At 42.0% G+C, this 22,561-nt stretch overlaps 3 long non-coding RNA genes across 3 annotated transcripts in view; 2 read left to right on the forward strand and 1 right to left on the reverse strand.

Moving 5' to 3' along the window:
• The window catches only part of LOC133490341 (uncharacterized), a 223,561-nt gene that overhangs the window by 176,945 nt on the left and 24,055 nt on the right, over window positions 1-22,561 (forward strand). The window lies entirely within an intron of this gene.
• LOC133464938 (uncharacterized) lies at window positions 237-5,585 on the reverse strand. The gene is made up of 3 exons (XR_009784504.1): window positions 5,563-5,585; window positions 5,196-5,444; window positions 237-632 (listed from the first exon to the last, which is right to left on the reverse strand). It is a non-coding gene; the product is annotated as an uncharacterized LOC133464938 (long non-coding RNA).
• On the forward strand, window positions 3,203-7,614 carry LOC133464937 (uncharacterized). The gene is made up of 3 exons (XR_009784503.1): window positions 3,203-3,330; window positions 4,653-4,782; window positions 4,935-7,614. It is a non-coding gene; the product is annotated as an uncharacterized LOC133464937 (long non-coding RNA).

Below are 22,561 nucleotides of genomic sequence, written 5' to 3' on the forward strand. Positions count from 1 at the left end.
TGCTGACCATGGAGAATTTTAATTTAAGAAAATCCCTCTGGCAATTAAAAAAAAATATATATATATTAATACATATTATATATATATATATATAATCATTTGTTGTTGACGTTTTGCAACCTGTGTACTGTGCAAGCAAATAGAAATTTGAAGGGTAAAAAAAAATAAAGGATATTTCACAGGAACGAGAGAACTGATGTTAGTTAATGTATGAAAAAGTAGCAAAAAACATTTTTTAAACCAAAATGACTACAACCAAGCTTTAAGGGTAGTGTGTCAAATTTGAATGTTTTGTTTTTAAAAGCTTGCAAAAACACATTTTTAACTGCTTATGTAAACCGTTCTCAACTATTTTGTGTGATTGACGACGCACACGAGCCCCATTTGGGTGAATTTATACATTTGTTGTGTCAACCAGTCACGTGTGGTATGACGCCACCACCTCGGGCCTGGAAGCATTCAAGTCCCGCGTGATGCTCATCCAAAGACAGGTGGCTTTATCAGCTCCATCAGCTCAACACGTTCCACACGTTCCACATTGCTGAACAAGCAGTCATCGGGAACCCCCCGAAAAAACTCGTCACTGCGCCATGTGTCCTCCTGTTCCCTTCATAGCTGGGATTTCAAACGACCTTAAAAGGATAAAAAGTATTCAGTAAAAAGGCACAAATAGACAGAGGAGGTGAGAGTCAGGTCCATAAATATTGGCACATCAACACAATTCTCATGTTTTTTGGCTCTAAACACCACCACAATGGATTTGAAATTAAATGAACAAGATGTGACCCTCCAGCACGAAACCGAAAATCTTGCGGGCAGGTTTTTGAGCTGTGTACATTTTCTCAAAAGGCGTTAGGAATGCTTTCCAATGATTTATTGCTTGTGGTAATCGGGGAACATTTGGTGAAGTTATGTCCGTTTAAAGAGCGTTTCAGCGTTAGCCTAGCAACGGGGAATGTTTTGTTTACCTCACGAGGGACAGTATTACGGCCTCTTGTTGGGTCATACGTGTAATGACGTACATTTGAATTCAAGCCGCAGCTGCAGAGAATGCGGTTTTCCTTGTTTTGCGCGTGGCGGAAGCCGATTAGTATCGTTGATTTCTCCTCGCTGTCGGAGATTTCATTTTACTTTCTCAATAAAAGCATTTTTTTGTGAGGCATTACGGTAAGAAAGCTACATAAACTTCGAACTGGGAAGTAATTGCTTATTTTTCTGGTGTTTGAAACACATCTGAAAAGAAATCTTTTTCACGCAGTTTATGCTTTATTTACAGTTCGTATGTACTGTATATCTCCCACTTGTGAAGAGACCAAAAGTAATGGGACAAATGAACAATCATAAATAAAACTTTCACTTTTTAATACTTGGTTGTAAATCTTTTGCAGGGAATTATAGGCTGAAGTCTGGAATCAATGCAGTCACCATTAGACGATATGTCACCAACAGAAGAAGGTATAAAACTAACGGGGATAGGTAAAGAAAAAAAATCCATTAATAGGTGAATTCACATATTTTTGTTTTGTGGGTGGTGCACTGTACACCATACCTTCACGTTTTTGTTTTGTTTTGTTTTTTCAGATTAGACGAAGCATTTTTTTAACACAAGAAGCTTGTGGGTTTTTTTTTTTTTTGCATTGTTTTTTTTTTTGACATTTCACATCAGTTCAGCTCTCAATCAGTTGGTTAAGATCTCAACCACAGTGAACTTTACCTCTGTATTTTTTTTTTATCAGGTTGAAAGAAATAACAAGCCCATTTTGACAAAGTGATAGGAGTAGAATAGTATAGATATCTATTTTCAAAGTAGTAAAAGTAAAAAAAATAAAAATAAATAAAAGTCATCAGAAAACGAAATACTCACATAAAGTACAGATACCTGAAACATCCAAGTACAGCAACGAGGTATTTGTGCTTTGTTACTTCCCACCACTACATAGTGGGATTTCAGTCTAAGCCTCGACACGAACACCACCCCTTGCCTTGTCCTGTCCTCTTTACGCTGTGCATTAGTGTTTATCTAAAACCCATCCTTTATTCAGTGGCATGATCGAGAAGTTTAATGATGGCCTCAGGGGCCTTAGTGCTGCACGCTATAATCTCTTATTGGCAGTCAGTCATTTTTTTTCCCCCTTCTCACTCTTTCCTCATCCTGGCCCTCAAGGAGGTAAGGGGTGAAGTCACGGTCAAGACCCCTGAATGGAGGCCGACGTTGCGCTCTCCGCGCACCAATAGCAAGATCTGCCTTTTTTTTTTTCGCCCCCAGACATCCTGCTGCCAAGTCAGATGACATACAGCAGCGGCGTAAATCCGCGCAAACACGGCGCTCCGCTTACTGTACCCGCTGACGTTGGAAGTGCCACGGCGCTCCGTCACCTGCCACGGCGTGTCGCATCCGCCGACTCGTTTTCAACTCATTGTGTGCAAACAGAAGCCCAAACACCAGTTGGATGAGTCCGGCCATAAAAGTGTCTAAATTATTTACACGCCGTGTTAAAATATGCATGCGAGCTGGCAGTTCAACAAAAGGATATTTTCAGGAGCCTCTTCAGCCAGAGTGGTTTAGTGTGACTTGAGGAGAACTATATTTAGAGCCTACATACATATTCTACTGTAGAACTCCTATGAGGGTCGTATTCGGGGTCCCATGTATCTCTTTGTAGGGCAAGGAACAATATTTGGTCATTTTGATTACATTCAAAATGGACGCCACGCACCTCATTATAAGGTAGTAGAACCGTGTGATTTCTCCCAGCCAATAAGTGGAGAAGTTAAGATAAACAAAAAGAGTTATGCTGAAATATAAAAGTATATCATTTTCATAACTTTAAAATGATGTTTTTGTTGTTGTTGCTTAAAAGCTTTTATAATACAATAATTAGGGGAGGGTTCCATTGTGTATCTTAACTATGTGAAGCACATTGTGAGTCCAGACTGAATGCACCTAAAAAAAAAAAAATCCCTTTAACACTCCAGAAGGTTATCCGTGTTATCCTTAATATATGCTGCAGTATGTTGTTATTTTTAGGACAAAAAACAAACAACAATCAAAGTCCAATCAAATAAGTGTGGTCTTAAATAAAATGTTTTTGTTAGTTGTCCACGTCTTTGTCTTGCAATGAAAAGCGTATATCCGTGCAGGTCTTTTCATGTGTGGACTGTTGTCTCCATGTCAAACAGGCTGAACAATAGCACAGAGCTGCGGGGTGAATCCGTCTGAGCAGAGCAGAGTGCTTCATGCTGCCCGAGTCGGGAGATCAATATTTACAGACACTCCTCTTCTTTAGACGGCATTCATGTCACAACGAACAAACAGTCATCCGTGTAGCGGTAATGTCCAGCCCGCACCTAACGACACCACGCACACACACACACACACACACACACACACACACACACACACACACACATACACTTACACTCTTTCTCACCCCCCTGCTTCCCCCATTTCCCCCCTCTCTCCTCTCTAGTACATTCTGCACTGAGACAAAAGGTAAAGGTTGACAAAAGGTGTCTGTGGATGTTTTGAGTGGCACACAGCGGCCCGCCGTCTGCATTCACCCAGCAATTATCTCCATGAAGACTTAATCCTGGCTGTTAAGTGGCCGGCTAAAAGCATGTGTACACAGACGCACGCACTAAACGGGGGGGCGGGAGGGCAAGGTGGTGCGCGCCGTTTATCTGCGGGCGTCGTCGCACACCTGATATATGGCCCGGCCTTACAGGAAACCACTCTTCGTGACCTTGGCAGAGATTGGAAATACAAATGTGCACGCATGCGCACAGCAAAGCACGCACACAAAGTAATGCGGGCTCGAGCATCAGATGTGTCTTTAATGGACTCGTGTCATGTCAATAACGGCCAAATTGGCATTGACGGGCTTCCAAGCCACTTACGGTGTATACTTGTAGCACTAGAGTATACGTTTCTTTGTAAGAGTTTTTCTTACACTCTCACGACGGTTCATAAATTGGTTAACCTTTGCATAATAAAGCACTTTTTAATATCCTTTATACACGATTGTAAATGACAGTTTTTGTCTAGGCTAACTATTTGGCAAGTTCAAACAAGTACCGCACATTTGTTTTAAACTGTTTGTTTAAATCTCCCGTTCAGCATTCAAATCCAGCAGTCTAAAAATCTAAATTGTGAAATGCTGTTTCTCTCGTATTGCTCCCTCCCCAACCTGTCATCCCCAACCTGTCCACCAGATGCCCTCGGACTACACTTCCTCAGGTTTACTGGGCGTGTCCGCCCACTTCTCACCTGCGCCCAAATCCCTCATCACGTCATCAGTCACTCCCATTGTTTGCTGACACATTTTTTTTGTTGGTTAGCCAGGTGATAATGACTTGTTTGTACAGGTTTTGTAGCTTGGATTGTTGGCCTTTATTTGTCTGGTTTATGACACCTTTCAGCTTCACTATCCCACAAGCCTTTGCGCCTCTTGCTTGGTTCTAAAACTGCTGGATGAAACACTATCGGAGGCACTGACCTACATTTAGCAACTAAATTATATTTGTTCCATAAAATTAGGTCATTTTCCCCCCCAACTGTCTATTCTCTTCGTTTCGTACAGTTTCTCTTGACTAAACAATGTCCTGTATGTGGTTGTTAGATTTTTATTTTTTATTTTTTTTTGTCCAATCAGATTTCAGCCTCCATGTGTTGCCATGTCAATCTCATCTACCCAGGGCCTTCAGAATGAATGGTGCTGGCTGACGTAACTTTAGCTAGATAAGCAAGGAGATTGTCTTTAACCAATCATATTAAATATACTGGTGAGTATTTTGTATTTTATTTAAATGTGTTGTGTTTTTGTCATGTTATTAGATATTATTTTGAACTGCTCAAGATTATGTATGTGGCATAGTTGCGTGCTGTTATTTTGTTTTTGTGTTGTACGCTTCCTTTTTTTTGTATTTCGTTTCAGGTATCAGACATGAGGCCATCAGCATTTGACAGTTTAGGCTTTGTAGTTTTTGTAATCATAGAATTCCCTTGTCAATTGCCATTGGAGCAGCCCTGCAAAATTGCTGCCCAGCAAGACGTTTTTCTGCCCCCGACTGCAGGTCAGCGCCAATTTGAGAAGTTCTATTGCTGTCACACTGCTCTAACGCGGTGTACAATTTACGCTATCCTTGGCAAGTTTCAGGTTGTTCTAAGGCTTCAAGCAGACGATTATGATGCTCACCAAGCTGAAGTCGGTACATGTGAATCGTTGTCACTTTCCGAAACATCTGCTGAATTGAGCTTTTGTTGATGCTCAATTCCAACGCAGCCCATCGGATAGCATTTCCATGGCTCTGCGCGAACGCCTGCTCTAGAAGTTCGTTTGGTGTTTTCATCAGTGGTGGTCGTAGCAGGCCTTCGACAAAGTCCCCACTGAAGACCCGGGTACCAAATTCACCGCCCGCCACTGCCGAAATGAATGCATGAATCCCTGTAGTTGATGGAGAACAAGCATGAGAAGTTTTCTCTACGCATTCATTTGACATAAGAGGTGCAGAATTTAAGTGCACGGAAGACATGAAACAAGACTTTTTCAATCAATATCCTACCCAGAAGTCCCTCTGTCTCCAGCCTCTTGATGTGTGTGTGGTCAAAATGAGCAAAGCCCGCCTCTAAACAGAGGGTTGAGTGAGGTAACTGGAGCCAGTGTGAATGGACTCATTGTTGCTTTGCCTTAATAAGGCGTGACAAGTGAGGCGTGAATAGATTCCCATCATTAGGCTCCCTAAAAATGCCCATTAGAATCAATGGGCCACACTCCGGTCAGACTTTCTGTCTACCAGCCAGCGTGCCTCCTATCCCTCCACCCACTCCCCTCCCGCCCCCCACCCCTTTAACATGCAGGACACTGGATACAGTTACAGACACCCAGCCGAGGTGAACTCAAACAAGGCAACTCTATAGCCGCAGCCCTAACACCCGCTGTAATGCAGTTGACGCCACAGATGAGGGAAAAGGGCACCACGATGAGAGAGGTGGGGGACCTCTATCATGAGTGCTTGTTGGAGGTAACGTGAATAGAACTCCTGATGTTTACAAGAAAGTGTGTGCGTGTCCACAAGTGTAAGTGTGTAGCAGACAACGGATCCAGGCAGCCAGCGTGGCTGATAAACTGCAGGGATTAGCAGCCACTTCTGGAGCCCAAGTGGCCCTATCAATACAGGACCGGGCCCATTGATCTGTTGTCTGGACGGGTGCTGGCGCTAATTCCTGGACCTTGGCTCTGAGTGCTGCTGGCTGGGGAGCTCGGAGGCGGGGGTGAGACTGACTGGCTACTAGTGGCGCCATCCGCAGACCCTACTGGATTTGAGGGCTCAGCGTTTACCATAGACTGGCTCAAAATAGCAGCCTGACCACAGCATGGCTAATCATTAGATGGACTGAGCGACATGCTAATGGTAATTTGAAAACACAGATCATCACAGCTTTCTTTTCATTCTTCGTTTTTTCTTTTAAATCAGGCTCATGTGATAAACAAACACTTTGGTTAAAAAGCCCCTTCTACTTTGTAATTACAACCAATTATGTCAATCTGCGGACTACTTCACATACTCCACATTATGACCCTTAAATGACATGTTCCATGCAAAGTCTGCTATGGGAATTACAGAGTGTTGACAAATGGAGTTTATCTGGAATAGAGTAGTCCACGTTAACACCTCCTGACTGGCCGTCCCCATGGAAGATATGGAGGGCGGAAGAAGAATTAAAAGCCTAGGCGTCGTAAGTGTGGGGATTTAGCGGGGTTGACATGCTACCGTAAAGAGCCAAACAAAGAAGAACTAGAATAGTACTCGGTGGAGCGCGGACCTCCACCAAAGCTGAACTCTTAACACAACTGTGGGAAAAGAAATTGTAGAGTAGGGTATTGCTAGCAACCAGTGCGCATCTTGTCTAGAGAAACAACAAACCCAACTTGAAGACGCAAATCTTGATGTCTGGTGCAGGGGTTCCTCGGTTTATGACGTTCCAATGACGGGTTCCAATCCCACGACTGCGATGTCACCCGAGTTTGTACGTACAGTAAATCGGAACGGTGCCTAACCTGGCCTAAACGCTACCAGAAACACTGACCTCCATTTACAACCATTTGTTCCAAGCAAATGTATTAATTTATTCCCAACAATCTATTCTCTAGCATTTCTCTTGCATACACTGCTTCCAGTACGTGTATTTTTTTATATATATATTCTTTGGCCAATCAGATTTTAGCTTCTATGTGCTGCCATCTAAGGCCAATCCAGAACTTTCAGTATCGGTAGTACAGGCCGATGTAACTTAAACTATATTAGAAGTAGGACTGCTTCTTTAACCAATCAGATTTCGGATAAGCGCTATAAAAAGAAGGATGGATAGATGGATGGACTCTACAATTTGCAATCAGTGACTTCAGAAAATTGGCCGCATCATTATTCGGATTTACACCAACATTCCATTGGTTCTTTCATGGAAACCACAGATTGCCATCAAAACAATATCTTCCTTTGGAAAGGGAGAAGAACAAGTCCGTATTCATTGGAATGAAGCCACGAGGTAATACACTAAGCAATTCCTGTTTGTGATATCATGACTGAAATTGAGTAACTGTCTGAATAAAGAGCTAATCGAGATTTTTTTTTTTTTTTTTTTTTTTGCCCAAAAAACAACAAAACTTTTTTTCTTTGGGTTTTGGACATGGGGGGGGAAAAAAAGACATAATTTGGAGATATGGCTACAAAACACAGCGACACAATAAAACAAACAGGTAGTAAACATCTAATTAAGATAACTCCATTAAAAACATATAAAATAGCTTTAAAGGATTGTCCATGCAAATATGGAGTCAAAAATTATTGTTGAGGGAATTTAGAGAATGTTTTTCAGTGCACTTTTCCGATCCCTTGGCTTGGTTGTGCTGTTTGTTTGACAGCTGGTTGCAAACAATTTGACTGTTGAACGCCTGACTCAGACCCTGCAAAATTGTTTATGATGGCTGATAAGACATTTTGACACCAGGGGCTGTTTTGGCGTTTATCTGTTGGGGGGATGGAATGTTTCTCTGTGCTCACCTCGCTAAGAGTTTATGGCCTGTCTTCAGGTATTCCAAGAAGATAAATGTAAGCTTTTTGTCAAGAGGAAAAAGGGGGGGTTTGTCAAAGCAAGAATGCGTTGATGCATTCAAAGGCTGTTTTATTATTTTAGTGTTGGCTGGAAAGGGCGAGAAAAATGCAATTGCACGCAGAAGCAAACGGATTATCGCCTGATTTGCCAGCTGTCCGTGCAAAATTTAAGATTTCCTGCATTAATGTGATAGTGACGAATCGGCATGTGATGGGGTGCCTTTTTGTTGGCCTTTGTCTGCCCTTGGGAAGATTTTACAGCATGTTTTTGACAATTTCAAATTGGTGAGAAAAAAAATCTTGTCCAAATCCGGTGATCCCAAAAAGTCCCTATATATATATGGCTCAATCCTGACTCAGCTGTCTAACTCAGTAACTGTATAAATCATCTGTTTTATTACATACAGTATTTATGATGTAATTAAGTCATCATAAACATAAGAAAACATTAAAGCAGACATTATTTTCAGTCAATTTTTACAAGGTGCCTTTGAGAAAACTTCCCCATTTCACACAGACTTGCGATTTTCCAAAGAACTTTATAGTTATTGTATTAAGTAGATGTTATGCATTAGAAATAAATATTGGTCAAGCGCCCACATTTTTATTTTTAATAAAGTAACTCCAAGCAGACAATGTGCACGCAAACAGCAAAATATGTGAGCATGCTGACAGGGTGGAGAATGACAGGATGGACATTTTTGGTTAATATTAGCGTTTAATGAATAAATGGCAGACCTTCACTTCGCTACGTGATTCATTTAGCAAGCTATGTATTTTTTCACCAATATGTTTTCAATTTCTAAAAGGTTTTTACATTATATCTATTTTGTACCTCATAATGACAGAGTGGACACGTTAAGCTTGACAACATCAACTACACATTCAGTATGATGAAAATTTCAAGTGGAAATATTTTTTATGTAACTATCCACTGTTTCAGCTTCCGTTGAAGAAAGACAAAATGCAATGTTACAATGTCACTAAACACATTTGAAGGTTTTTTTTTTTTTTAAAAGGGGAAATTACCCCATGATGACAGTGTGAACAGCAATGTCAAGGGACACAATGAAAAATGATCACTATACTGTACATCAGAATCAAATGTTTATTTGTATTCAGCAGCGTATTATATGCTTAATGTGCAAGATACCTGATTTTCATATGACGGTTATATGTATATTGCAATGTAATAGCATTTTTCTTCCCATATATATATATATATATATATATATATATATATATATATATATATGAATTACAGCCAAATCGCTGTTTCATGATATTTTTATGATTGGCAAAATGTCACGCAAATAACATCATGAGGTCCTCATATTCCAAGCCCTAGAAAAAGCAAGTATGTGAACCCCCTCCACATTAGTGGGTCATCTTCACCCCTCCATCAACTCTCATCTTTCAGCCAAAGCGTCTCCCTTAAAACAACTTTTCACCTCCAAAATTCTTTCCAGAGGAAGCTGTTACCCAGGCCAGGCGCCCCTCTCAGAGGAAAGCCATTCATATTTGATTGGCGTCTGAGCAGAAATGGCAGTAATGTGTGCCGTAATCGCCACAAGTGTAATCAGGCAAGCTTCTGATGGCTTAACGGCTGGACGCGCACTCCACTAGTGTGCTAGGAGTGATATTGTATTTGGCGGCTGGGTCACGTTTTTTTTCCTTTTCCCCCCCATTCTAAAAAGCTTGTTTTGATTTCTAGACGAGAAGCTTTTTGAGTTCTGCTGACATTTGGATGTGCTTTCCTTTTGTTTTCAATACTTTTATGACTTTTTTCTTGCGTTTAAAAAAAAAAATATATATATATATATTTTTTTTTATTTTTTTATTTTTTTTTTTACAGATGAATAAAACCCAAATGATTCATTCCCTCACTGACATATTATATTTTTCAAATGCTATTTCAATTATTATGAATATTTCAACAAAAAGTCCTATGTCCCCAAAAAATGTCTAAATACATAAAAGATTATAATGCTCGAGATTAAGATATATATAATCTACCAGGATCCTTTAGAATAGAAGACAAATTACAGATCATTGATGTGTTGTACAGTGGGACTTCCAAATTGGGACAATTTGGCATTCAACCAATATTTTCTGGAATAAAATGTCTCAAAAGTCAAGCAAATGTGTTCAAACCATCATCATGTGCAAGGTCAGCTAATTGAGTATCGAAAGGATTAACCCCTGAAGTTTGACGCCTCCAGAGAAGGTTACCAGTGATAGTTTAGAGTAAAAAAGGAAAATGATAACCATAGGATTAGAAACACATGAAACTTTCTGCGACATGGAAAAGAGTCTGGCTGCTCAATGCCATATGAGTAATACATTGAATTACATGTCAAGTGCATACACATTACTACACATGTACACAAATTAATTTTAGTGCACTGGTGCCTTGATGTATAAGTTTAATGCCTGTAATCTGTTCCAGGCTCCCAAAATACACCAACAACATTGGAATGTGTTTTTAATCAGAAAAAATAGCATTCTATAATATTCTGCTTTACAAAAATATGTTGTAATGACATAGTTAAATAGAATAATAAAAATAAAGAATTTAAGTTTTGCCTTTTTTTTTCTTTATTGCGACAATTCAATGGACATTGTGCTGCTCCTTCTGGTGTATGCATCTTGGCCGTAGTATAATATAGACATACGATATACAAGGGGACGGTTACTCCTCAGTAAGCTGTAGTATGCTTGTTGAATATATGCATGTGAGTATTACTATATTGTCTGGCTACATGTGTTGCTACACCTTTTGTTTTCAAATATCCATTGGTTAAGGGGTTGTAACACCACAACGTCGATGCTATTCATTAGCCCATCTATGGTCTATTGTTAGCAAACTGACTTTCCTAAGGCAAAGCTATGTGGTTGTTTTAAATAATGTGTAATTCTGTTTGTTTAGTTTGGCAAATTTCAACTGAAAGTGGCAATAAACAACTTGAAGCCTCTTTTTGGAAGAATTGTTCACTCTCTGCCAAACTGCTGCTTGTTGTGAAATGAGTTGAGTTGACTGGCACAATTCGGCGCTCGTGTCTTAAATTTTTGCTCCCAAGTCAAAGCAAAAAAAAACAAAAAAAAAAACAAAAAAAAAAACCTCGTAAGTCGGCTCGCTTGTGTCTCATGTTGATATGGTAATAGTAGTCGTACTGTAGTTAAAAATGCGTGTTACCAAAAAGTTCTCTAGAACTTCTCAACTTATGTGGCCTAAGTTACACAGGATGAAACCACTTTTATTTCGGTCATATCAAAATCCAACTGTACAATTTTTTATTTTTTTAAAGCGAGACATTGAGTAGGCCCATGCCGACTTGAAGAAAAGACAAGACGGGTGGGAGGGAAACATCGTCGCTAAAATGGCTTTAATGTGTCATGAAATCGCGACAAGTGTGACATCAAGCGGGAATTTGATGGGCAAACCATTGAAGCGCACTCCCTTCATGCGTCAGGAGTGATATTCCATTTGGCAGCCTCGTCACGCTTTTTTTTTTTTTCGTAAAAAGCTTTTCTAGGATTAGCTGACAAAAAGGTGCTTTTGAGGAACCCGGTGACGCGTTACATCCATTTCCTGTTGCTCTTCTGTTACGGGAAGAGGACGGCGCCGACGCGAGCTTCAGCCAAGCAGGGCCGCATTGATCTGAAATGGTGATTTATGGAAAATGATGGAATTCTGTCCTTGGTTTTCATCGGTCTCCTTTAACTCAGGGCCAATCCTTGTCAGCGGAACACTGAGGGCTCCTCTCAAAAGTTAAAGTTATTCTTTACAGATTGTTTCTCATTGAAGTCCTTGGCACCATGTCCTGCGCACATATGCCTGGGACTGTTCACACACATGTTTTGGGGGGGGCATGCTCTGTTCGTGGCGTGTCGGCGAGGCCGGCATCCACCTAATCAGGCCTGACACCCGACCAGAGGCCCCCGGTGCCCTCCGCTAATTTCAGCCTCAACCGGCAACCTCTCCACACTCCCTCCACCGGGCTGCTCCAATCAGTGTACGCTGAAGGCAAATAGCTTCCAGAGCTGTGCCAAGCCCCATTATTCCCACCGCCGCTACCACCAGCCGTAACTGGTGCGAGGGCTCAGGTGAAATTGGCCAAGCTGGAAAAAAGGACAAGGGTCAACCCTGTGGCTGACACATTTTTGCACTCACATCAGAGCAATCAGCCGAACTTCAGCAAGGCCGTGACAGCCTAAGTGCAGGCGTACGCATACAAGCTAACATATGTACCTAAGATGGTACAGGTAAACACACGCGCGCGAGTGAGTGGGGGGAAATTAGGGCCTAAACAAACTCAGGATGCCAGTGAGTGTGGGTCGTTTAAGTGCTTCCGAAAGAGATCAGGTGGCCTCCGATGATTGCGGCGTTATAAGTCTTGGATATCCTCCTCAAGTGCGCCGCCATAATCATAGAGGGAGGACGAAATCAGGCTCTGGGGGGAAACATTACATCAGTAGGCTGTGACTAATATCAGTGGGAAAAAAGCCGCATTTAATTTGGTATTGTGGTGCCAAAGAGCTCGACATTGCTTGGATGCCATACAAGCTGCCTCTGAAAGACTGCAATCATGGCTGACTCGCTTTTGGAATTTACACCACCGGACTCGAGTGAGGACTGGACAGACCACAGCTCAGCAGAGTTACACTGCGCTAATCACGGCCGTTTCGAGTCTTGTCAGATGTTGTTAGTTGTGCAGTGAACCCCCGTTTGACATTCCAGACCCACCATATTAAAAAGTGTTGTTTAAAACACCTTTTAAACATGAAAATGTATTTGAACACAAAAAAACAACTACTCCACATACAATAGTGTCAGTGTACATGCATGTGCCTTTAAGAGGCGGGGCCTGGTGTGATGGCATGCAACGTCTGCGTGTGTGTCTTGGCGTGAGCTGTGGCCGACAGCAGCTCCTACGTGTGTTTACTCAATGTGGTTTTGTGTTGTACTGTTCTCAGTGACTGTGGGTCTCTTTTCCCACATGCAAGGGCATTACAGTAAGTGTGCTGCGAGAACCCATAGAAAAAAGAAAAAGATTGCTGAGAAAAAAACACAATGTAGCAGGGGGAGGGGGCGAATGATGAACCGCAATATGGTGGGAGGGTGGGGGTAGGGGGCACTACAGTGACGTTGAGGCCGCAATCACCTTTTGACATCGTTGCTTTGTCGTGAGTTGTTTTTTTGCAGAGGTGATCATATTTTGGTAGGAGGGGTGTAAGGGTTCTCTTTTTGGTTTACACTTCCATCCATCCATTTTATATATTCATTCATCTTCCGTTCCGCTTATCCTCACTCGGGTCGCGGGCGTGCTGGAGCCTATCCCAGCAATCTTCGGGCGAGAGGCGGGGCACACCCAGAACTGGTCGCCAGCCAATCGCAGGGCACATTCACACCTACGGGCAATTTTGAGTCTTCAATCTAACTACCATGCATGTTTTTGGGATGTGGGAGGAAGCCGGAGTGCCGGGAGAAAATCCACGCAGGCACGGGGAGAACATGGAAACTCCACACAGGCGGGGATTTGAACCCCGGCCCCCAGAACTGTGAGGCAGATGTGCTAACCAGTTGTCCACCGTGCCGCCCCATTTTATATGTATATTTTGGGTGTAGGTCCTTGATTATTTTTTGTGCTTTCTGTTATAATCGACGTGACCACCCAATGTCATGTCGGTCGATCGAACCGGTCTTAGGGGCTGCTCAGCGAGATCGTGTTGGGGATCCCTAAACTCCGTACATTTTCACCAGGATACGTGGTTGCAAAACGTTTGGCGTATGCTGAACCCCCAAAAGGGCGATTCATTGGTCGGAAGAATAATAAACAACAATAGGGTCTTTGCACCGCCTGGTGCTAAAAATGAAACCTAACTTCTTCATCGCTAAAGTCCCTGTTTTTCTTTATTTTTATCATAGAACCTTAAATAGTCGTAGAAAATCTTTTCCCACTTCTCTATGTGTTGTATCTGCTGGTCTGCCTCGGCTGCCTCGTCGTCGAAGGACGTATTGATGAAGAATTATGGCTTGTTTGCTTAAGTCGGAGGCAAGAGCAAAGTTCACGGTGTCGCGGGTCACGAGGCAAAGTCGACTTGTATGTGTAGAGGCGGGGCCGTGTGAGTCTTTAAAGCTCTCTAAGTGATTCCCTCAGTGTCTTCGCCCCCGAGGGAGCGAGGCTCAGCTCGTTTCAACACATCCAAACATAGCGAGACTCCGAGCCATCCGTCATTGTCGGGGGCTGCGTTTTCGGACGAGGAGTTCGCGCGACGAAGCTTGATGGAAAGTGTAAATATTGCCACATCAAATCATTCGACTGTATTTTGGAGAGCACACAACTTGAAAGGATTGCGTTAGATATTGGACTCATTTGACTTCAAATGGGTCCCAACTATTTTCCAGGGACATCGCCAGTTACGTAACCACGGATATTGCTAACACCAGCCTTTCCACACTTCAGGATGTGATTGTGGCTTGGTTGCCATGGCTCCAATAATACCAGGAAGTGAACAAAGAACAGAGGGCCCCATATTCCTCATAAGCAGAAAATGCTCAGGAACACAAGCGCTGCATGATGAATTTAGTTGACTTCTAAGTAAAGTGCATACCAGCAGCAGGCTACACTGCTCTCACACAAAACAAACTTGATTAACTCTGAGTGACAGGGACGAAAAACAGCGAGTCATTCACCTTCTCGTCATCCCACGCATCTTGTCGTTAATAGCACGCAGAAACGTACCACCATGTTTGTGGAATGTTTACTGCGATGACTTGCTTTTGGAGTCTAGAACTGCCAGGTAAAGATCCTCATCTGTTGGTTCAAAGTCAAGATAACGCGTCAATTTCCATGTGAACTCCTGCTAAATTGTCATGTTCCCCTCTCAATCAAACAATCGTTTCCCCACAAAGCAGAGAATGTATGCCTGTCAAGTGCTGTTGTGTGCTCTGTTTGTATGTGTCGTTACTCCGTTTGTTCAAGTGGAAGTTGTTTGAATGTTTCTATATTACTGTAACATCGACGGTACTGTGCTAATTTCCCTTTGCCGATCTATGGCGTTTCACATTGTAAGTTGGCGGATTTTCGTACAAACAACATAGTGATTTGACTGAACATTTTGGTGTTTCTCTTTTGGTTTTTACATCAGTTTTGCAGTGAACTTCAACTGGGAGTGACAAACAGCTTGAAGCAAGAATGCTTTGTTTCTTATTTGGACAACTATGTGAACAAGAGCGTTTTTTTCCTCAAAGAGATTATTATTTGATAGGCTCCCATTTCGTGACACTGAGAGAGTAAGAACAGGCACTAAGGAATATTTTAAAAAGCATGTTTCAATAAGTTTAAATGTGTGTGTGAGGAGTAAAATGATATAAAGTAAATAATTATATGGGCTCTCTTTATCGTAGATTTTCTCCTTTAGCGGCTGGGTCTGGAATTTATCCCCAGCGATATAATCAGGATTAACTGTGTAACAAATGATTTCCAATACAACTCACCGTTATGCTAATTGGGAGCCTGCATGTTTCTCTTCAACGAGCCCGATGGTCTCATCTTGTGTTCGTAGGCAGGCTCCCAAAAATTAAGCATTTCTCTGTTTCACTCTTTTTATTTACTGTGACTTGTGCTTTTATTGTATTGGAGGATAAATTTGCTAGCGGTCACATTTTTGGTGAACTGTTTCCAGGTGCTTGTAGCATCCATGCGGCCGTATACACTGTGGTCAGTGTCGTAAAGCAAAGTGTCGCGATGTTGGTCCATGTCATAGCAAACAAATTCTATGCTAAATAAAGTTCTTGTTAGCACACATTTGTCGTCCACACATTATTAGACATAACATTTTGGCGATGCTAGATGTTTCACTTTGCGCCGCTGCTCTTGTTCCACGCCGCCAGTCCAGAATCGAGGTACTGCCGGACGGAATTGTCGCGGCAATCGTAATTGCTGAAGCTAGCGAGGCTAAACGCTACTCTCATCCACCACCATCTAATTTTCGTACTATCTGACCCACGTTAAAAAAGCCTTTCATTAGTTTCGCAATGGAGAAATTCCAGTTGTACAGCAGCAAAGTGCACAGTAGCAGAGAAGCGCGCCAGAATAACCGGACAAGAGAGTGGAGAGAAACTTGGGCCTGAGGAGTTAAGAGTTTGCAGAGTCCCTTGTGCCCACCTTGGCCACCGTCCAGCAAGACTCAGCTGAGTCCTCGGACACGGGAGGAGGAGGAGATAATAGCGCCACAGACGGCTGAGTGAGGGAGAGTTTAGTGTTGCTAAGAACCAACCCAACACCCCTCGCCCTCACAGCCCATCAGTTGTTCCCCCCGTAGATCTCAACAGAGAGCCTTGTGGTTGGATTTCACACGTGATCATGCGATATATGCGTGAGCGTTTGCAGGGGAACCGGAGGGGGCATGCGAGGGCATCCCGTCCGAGCACAATTACTCTCTTTCTTTCCCCCTGACGTCTCTGCTCTGCGTCTCCTTCACCTCATCACCTCTGTGTGTATCTCACCACTGCGAGGGAAAGGAATCCAAGAGGAGCATCCGCAGCCTGATGCGTTTAACAGTTCCTCCTCCATGAGCTGTGTGTGTGTGTGGGTGCGTGCGTGCATGCATGCGTGCATGCGTACTCGGCGCACACGCATGGGAGACTATGAATCCGTCAAAGAATAGACGGGAAGAGATATCGTGAATAGGGCAGCATATTTGACACTAGGGCCCGGGGTGAAGAGGCTGGATGAGTTCCATAGCATACACACACGCGTATATCTCCACACACGCACTTATCCCAGGAGTGTGCGCCTCCTTGTCGGCCGAGTGCTGCTACGCTTTGATCCGAGCTTCTTTCTCTCGCTTTTTTTTTTTTCTACTCACTCCCACACTTTTCCTCTCTTTATTCCCCCCTACTCCCATCCCGATCCCTGCAGCCGTCTGGACGGCTGGCTCAACAGCCTTGGGGTGTTTAGGTTTTGGAGGGATCCCAATTTCCTCTTCTAATCATGACATCATCCCCGCCTCAATAGGTTAAAGATGTGGCCAGGATATTCCCCGCTTCCTTGTTTTGCAGCCTCCCATCAAATTACACACATTACACGTCGCCTGCTGCACCAACACACTCCGTCCGTGTCTGTAGGGAAGGAATGTTCTTAATGCCGCTTCGGCGAGGGGTGATGAGCATGGTTTGGCTTCAGTGTGTGAACTCAGACTGAAGTAACTCAATAGTGCTGTTCATCAGTAGTAGTAGATTGTGAACCACACTTGATTAAAGGGAGAAGCTGATTAGGGGCGAGTAGTAGCTCCGATCTGCCCCGCCTGTCAATAGATGTTAATATCATCCACTCTTTTGCCTCTCATCTTTGTTTGCAACACTTTCCCAACTCGGTTTAGAGTAAAACTCTTCATTTCCCGCCCAGCTCACATCTGCGCTGCGACAGGAAAAGTGATGAGACAACATTGGTGGGAGAACTTCCGGGAAAAAAAAACCCTCATGGCCATCTCAAGAGGGGGGGGGGGAATTCTCGCTATGTGCTAATGTCATCATCATTTAAGCCTTTATTGAGCCAAGGGAAATCTCATGGTTCACCGTGAAACAAAAATGTCACAAAATGTTGATTTTCTCTCGATTTCCTCACAATTGTGTTTACTGGGTCTGAAATCTGGGCCTGTTTGCTTGAAGTCGCGGGAAACCATGACTCATTCTATTGTGTGGATGGAAACAGGTGGCTACACAGGTTAATTGTAGTGTTGGGAATCACTGATCTAAGGCGGTGACTATTCCCAACCGCTGTGCACTTGCGGCCCGAAGAGAGGTCATCGGGTATTCCCCGGGAAATGATCCAATTTCACTTGATTGGTCCTCAAAGAATTATTTACTTTTTTTGGAATAATGTGTCTTTGTTCTGCTATCTATGCTAGTGGTGTATAGTGACAGGCGGAACAATGAGATGCCCTTCCATTAGATGGCGGAAGGTACAATTAACCTGCGTGGCCACCTGTTGCTATTCATGCAACCGAATAATAATAGCTTTGTGTTCAACTAAACAGGCCCATTGAGTAAGTACATCTGAGAGTAAATAAGGGTAAGATCCTCATTTTTTGAAATCTACCGACATTTTTGCTTAGTGGTGAGTTTATGTCAAATATGTGTCTTGGCTCAATGAAGGTAGGGAAACTGATCTACGGCGCACATTTGGCAGAGTGGCTGTTGTCATTTGTTTTTCAACTTACTTACACGCATGTTGCACTTTTGGCCACACCCCCCTCAGTGATGTCACAACAGCTGTTTGACTTTGGACAGCTGCAGGGCTTGAAACTCGCTAGCCAATATATATATATATATATATATATATATATATATATTCTGCATTTCATTTTGTTTTCTCCTGTGTGATAATATGGGAGAAAACATGGGGACTTTATTCTGACACACTGGCCACATTATTAGGTACCTCTTCACGGTATAAAGATCCGATCAGATACAATCTGTTTTGACAAAGATGATACTGCATATTTTGGAGATATTAAAGAGGGAGTTTGTGTTGTTAAAACTGCTAGCAGGTTTTTAACGTGGCCTCACTTCACTTCTCGACTGTCTGACCAACGGCAGGCCACTTGCTAACGTGCAAAAATTTGATTCTTAAACATGGCCATAATGTGATAATGAGAGTGTATAGTCGTCAATAGTCGCCAAGAACGAATTTCTAGCATCAAGATAATTGCAGCTCTTGAGAAATTATGCTAGCATTAGCACTGTAAACAAGCCAGCGTTAGCCACGGCTGCTACACTGATTGCGTACGTATTCATAATGGAGTGTTACTATGACACTAAACATCATCGATTTGAAGTTTTATTTTTTTAGAATGTACAATCAATTAAAAATCAAAACGAGGCGCTAACGTTCCCTCCGGTGGTGGATATTTTGCTAAGGTTGTGGCTCAAGCTATGTAAGGGTTGTGCCCTCTAAGAGTGTTCCCACAAGTGCATGGCAAACGATTGACACCTCGTCTGTCATGCCTTCTGTCTTTGATTGGCTGTTTTTTTCAGGTGTGGTGGTTTCTTAAAAATCAAATTGGAGGTATAAGATTGGGAATGATTTTATTTTTATTTTGAATACAGATCATTTAATTGATGTATTACAGTCGGATTGGACTCACAGTTTTAACAAATATGACAAAATGGGATATTTTTGAAAATACACAGAGGTGCTCATAATAGTTTGCCCCCAAAACAAACATTGTCAAATTCTACTCTTCTCCAAATAACTTGTCAAATGTAGTGACTTTATCCTGTCCCAATAATTGTCATTGCAGATACGAAGAAGAAGAAAAATCCATCCAGATTTCCAAATGAGCAACAGCTCATCTCTCTATTGGTTACATTGTGCACATCCAATAAGCACTTCCGCCATTGTGAGTCGTCACTTTTCCCATCCACCTGTTCCTGCGCGGCAAAGTCTCCTGGGCTCCATTTAGATGAAGGTTCATTCAGCACCTCTCACACAGAAACCTGAGCCATCAAGGGAGGCTTTCAAACCCAAGTGGGCCCCCCAAAAAATGTCGCTTTTAAAAAGATTTTAATCTCCAAGGGGGATCCATCACTCTTCCCCGACCACTAACACTTCCACGTTGCAACTGATTCTCTCTCGCCACTCATTTGGAACAACCCCTTCAAGCGTCGTACGTTAGGAATGCAATAAACGTTGGAAATATCATCAGCGCTAATAACATTAGCATTTCACTTTTCACTCACTCTACAACACATCAACAGCCAATAGATTGTTTTATTATACTAAAGTAAATATACAATGTTATGCATCATTAAATGTCATTAATATACAACAAAAGATGTATATATAACCCGCCTCCTCGCAGAGTTACACCACTCGCATCGCTGGATTTACTCCAGTCCCAAAAATAGAGCCCAAAATATTATACACACACTTTGAATTTGAACAACTCAAGATGTCCCATCTCAGGCAACCTGTTTGTGTGTGTGTGTGTGTGTGTGTGTGTGTGTGTGTGTCACAGTTTTATGCACTGTAACTCTTCATTTGAGTAACAGGATTGAAAGTAACAAGAATGAGTTTTTAGCACAGAATGAGCAAAAACAGCAAACGTAGCCACATGGTATTTATGCTAATTGTACGGTGACACTATGTTCGTGAAAGTGATTCAATAAAAAAAAAATTGTATTTTAAAAACAAAATTTAAAAAAATAATAAGTTAGCTAGCAAGACTGAGCTGAGATTTTAACACACACTCCAGATGTAATTGAAATTATTATACAAAAAAGAATAGACTTAAAGTTGAAATTATTATTCAAAAAAATAAATGAGAATTTATTTTTGGCCTGAATGACAACTTTCTGCGGACCTTATGACTTTTGGAATAATCATGACTAATGTGTGAATTGAAAAATATTGTTTCAATAAAATTACAAAATAAACAAAGGATGAGAAGGAACAGAAAAAACATTTCTAAAGTATTTAAATTAGCACCTTATATTCCTGGTGCTGTCTAATAACTCAGTCTTTACTGTTGTATAACTTTGATTGAAAAAAATAATAATGAGACGACCACTTCATATTTGGGGTTTTATTTCCATGTCAAGTATGATAATTATCCTATTTATAAGGCTCACTGTTATTGAAATCTATTTTAGCATCATTAGCAGTGAACTTTTATCTTCTTTAGTATTGTTTTGAATGGACATTGTTATGCAGCAGGAAATAATCAGTGCAGCGCAAAGGAAGCTCAAGCGTCACGAACCTAAACAAATACAAAGAAAAAAAATACAAAATGTGGGCGTGTGTGAGCATGGAAAGTCAGCGGTGTAACATTTAGCATGCGGCTTGAGTGTGTTTTACATTAAAGGCGAGTGGGGGGGGTTTGGGGGGCTAAGAGTGATACTGCGCTTGAACCTGGCATGTAGTAACCTTTATGGTGGTATGAGAGGGGGCTCAAGCCAAACTGACACAGCCGTTTTTAATTCTCCAGACTTTTTCATCTTTGGCTCCGGTTTGCTCAGCCTGGAGAGAGCGCTCTTTTTTTTTTTTTTTTTAATCTTCTCACGTCTGTGATTAAAACGTTTTCTACTTTTTACGCCAGCGCCACGCTAACAAATCTTACACGTGTAGCGGAAGCCGGCGGTCTCGCCAATCCCGCAAATACCTGATGGCTCACCTGACAAGCAAAAAAAAAAAAAAACCCAAAATACCTGATACCGCTTGCTGTCGAGGTCACGGCGGCCGGCGGTTAACTGACTTTGATGAGCGCTTAGCATGTGTACGCGGCAGCTTACGAGACTATCTCCCCTTTTTTATTTGCAAATTGAGAACGGTAGAAGAGACGGGTGGAATTGGAGTCCTCCGAGCCTGCTGTTCCCAGTCCGTGCGGTTGTAGACAGCTGGGCGCCCGCTACAGTTAAGATCAGAGGCCTTGATAACCTGGGCTCTGATTTATGGAGAGCAAGCAGCCTCTGCAATCACCTAATGAGCTGGAGGACGCCCAGTGTTTACATGTTTATTAGATAGCCTAATGCAGTTGGTCTGGACCCTCTCCTTGTACAGTGGAGATAAAGACTACACACCCCTGTTCAAATGACAGGTTTTAGTTATACAGAAAAAAAAAGGGAGCAAAGTACATCATTTCACAACTTTTTTTTTTTCCCCCCCAACTATTAATGTGACATACAGTATTACTTGTTCAACACAACTGGGGGAAAAAAAAAAATTCGAGATGAGAAACCAACAAGTGTCATTTGTACAAAAATAGAGCCACTGTGCTTGTCTCGTACATTCTCAAACATAAGTTTGCGCCTATGATTTCTTGTTGACTTGCTGCTTCTATCGCTTCGATTTTCCTAAAAAGTGTAAAAATATGATAACTTGCAACTATATTGCCTGTGGTCGATTGCCTGAAACAGTCATCAAACTCATTGGTGAGATTGGTTTTCGTGATCGGGTCCGCAGATTGTACGAGGAAGTCTTCACCTATTCTGATCAATCAAATGCCGACAGAATCTTGAGGATTGCGGCAATGAAGACGATAACTATATCTGTGTAATTAATGTGACTTGTCTCTCCATTTGAAAGGTTAAAGTTCATGGTTGATTTAAACTAAGGTTAAGGTTAATTCAAGAGACTGTGTGCAGATCCTCTTATAAAAGGTGTGACTTTTTTCAAAATTTACTAATTATGTTCAAACCGATGTTAGATGTGAGTCAGCACACACCTGCCGCCATTTAAAGTGCATCTCGAGATCATCATCATCAACCCCAAATTAAGTTCAGATGTTCTAATAGGGTTTTAGTGACACTGACTGGTATTTAGAACTGGTCAAAATTCCGTCCACCTTGTCAAAAAAAACGCTAAAATATTCTACTTTATCAAAACATACAGTCGTGACCTAATTAAATAAAATGTACAGAAATGAAACCGGGCACAGTGGA

The sequence above is a fragment of the Phyllopteryx taeniolatus genome, chromosome 15, assembly GCF_024500385.1.
Source record: "Phyllopteryx taeniolatus isolate TA_2022b chromosome 15, UOR_Ptae_1.2, whole genome shotgun sequence".
NCBI lineage: Eukaryota > Metazoa > Chordata > Actinopteri > Syngnathiformes > Syngnathidae > Phyllopteryx > Phyllopteryx taeniolatus.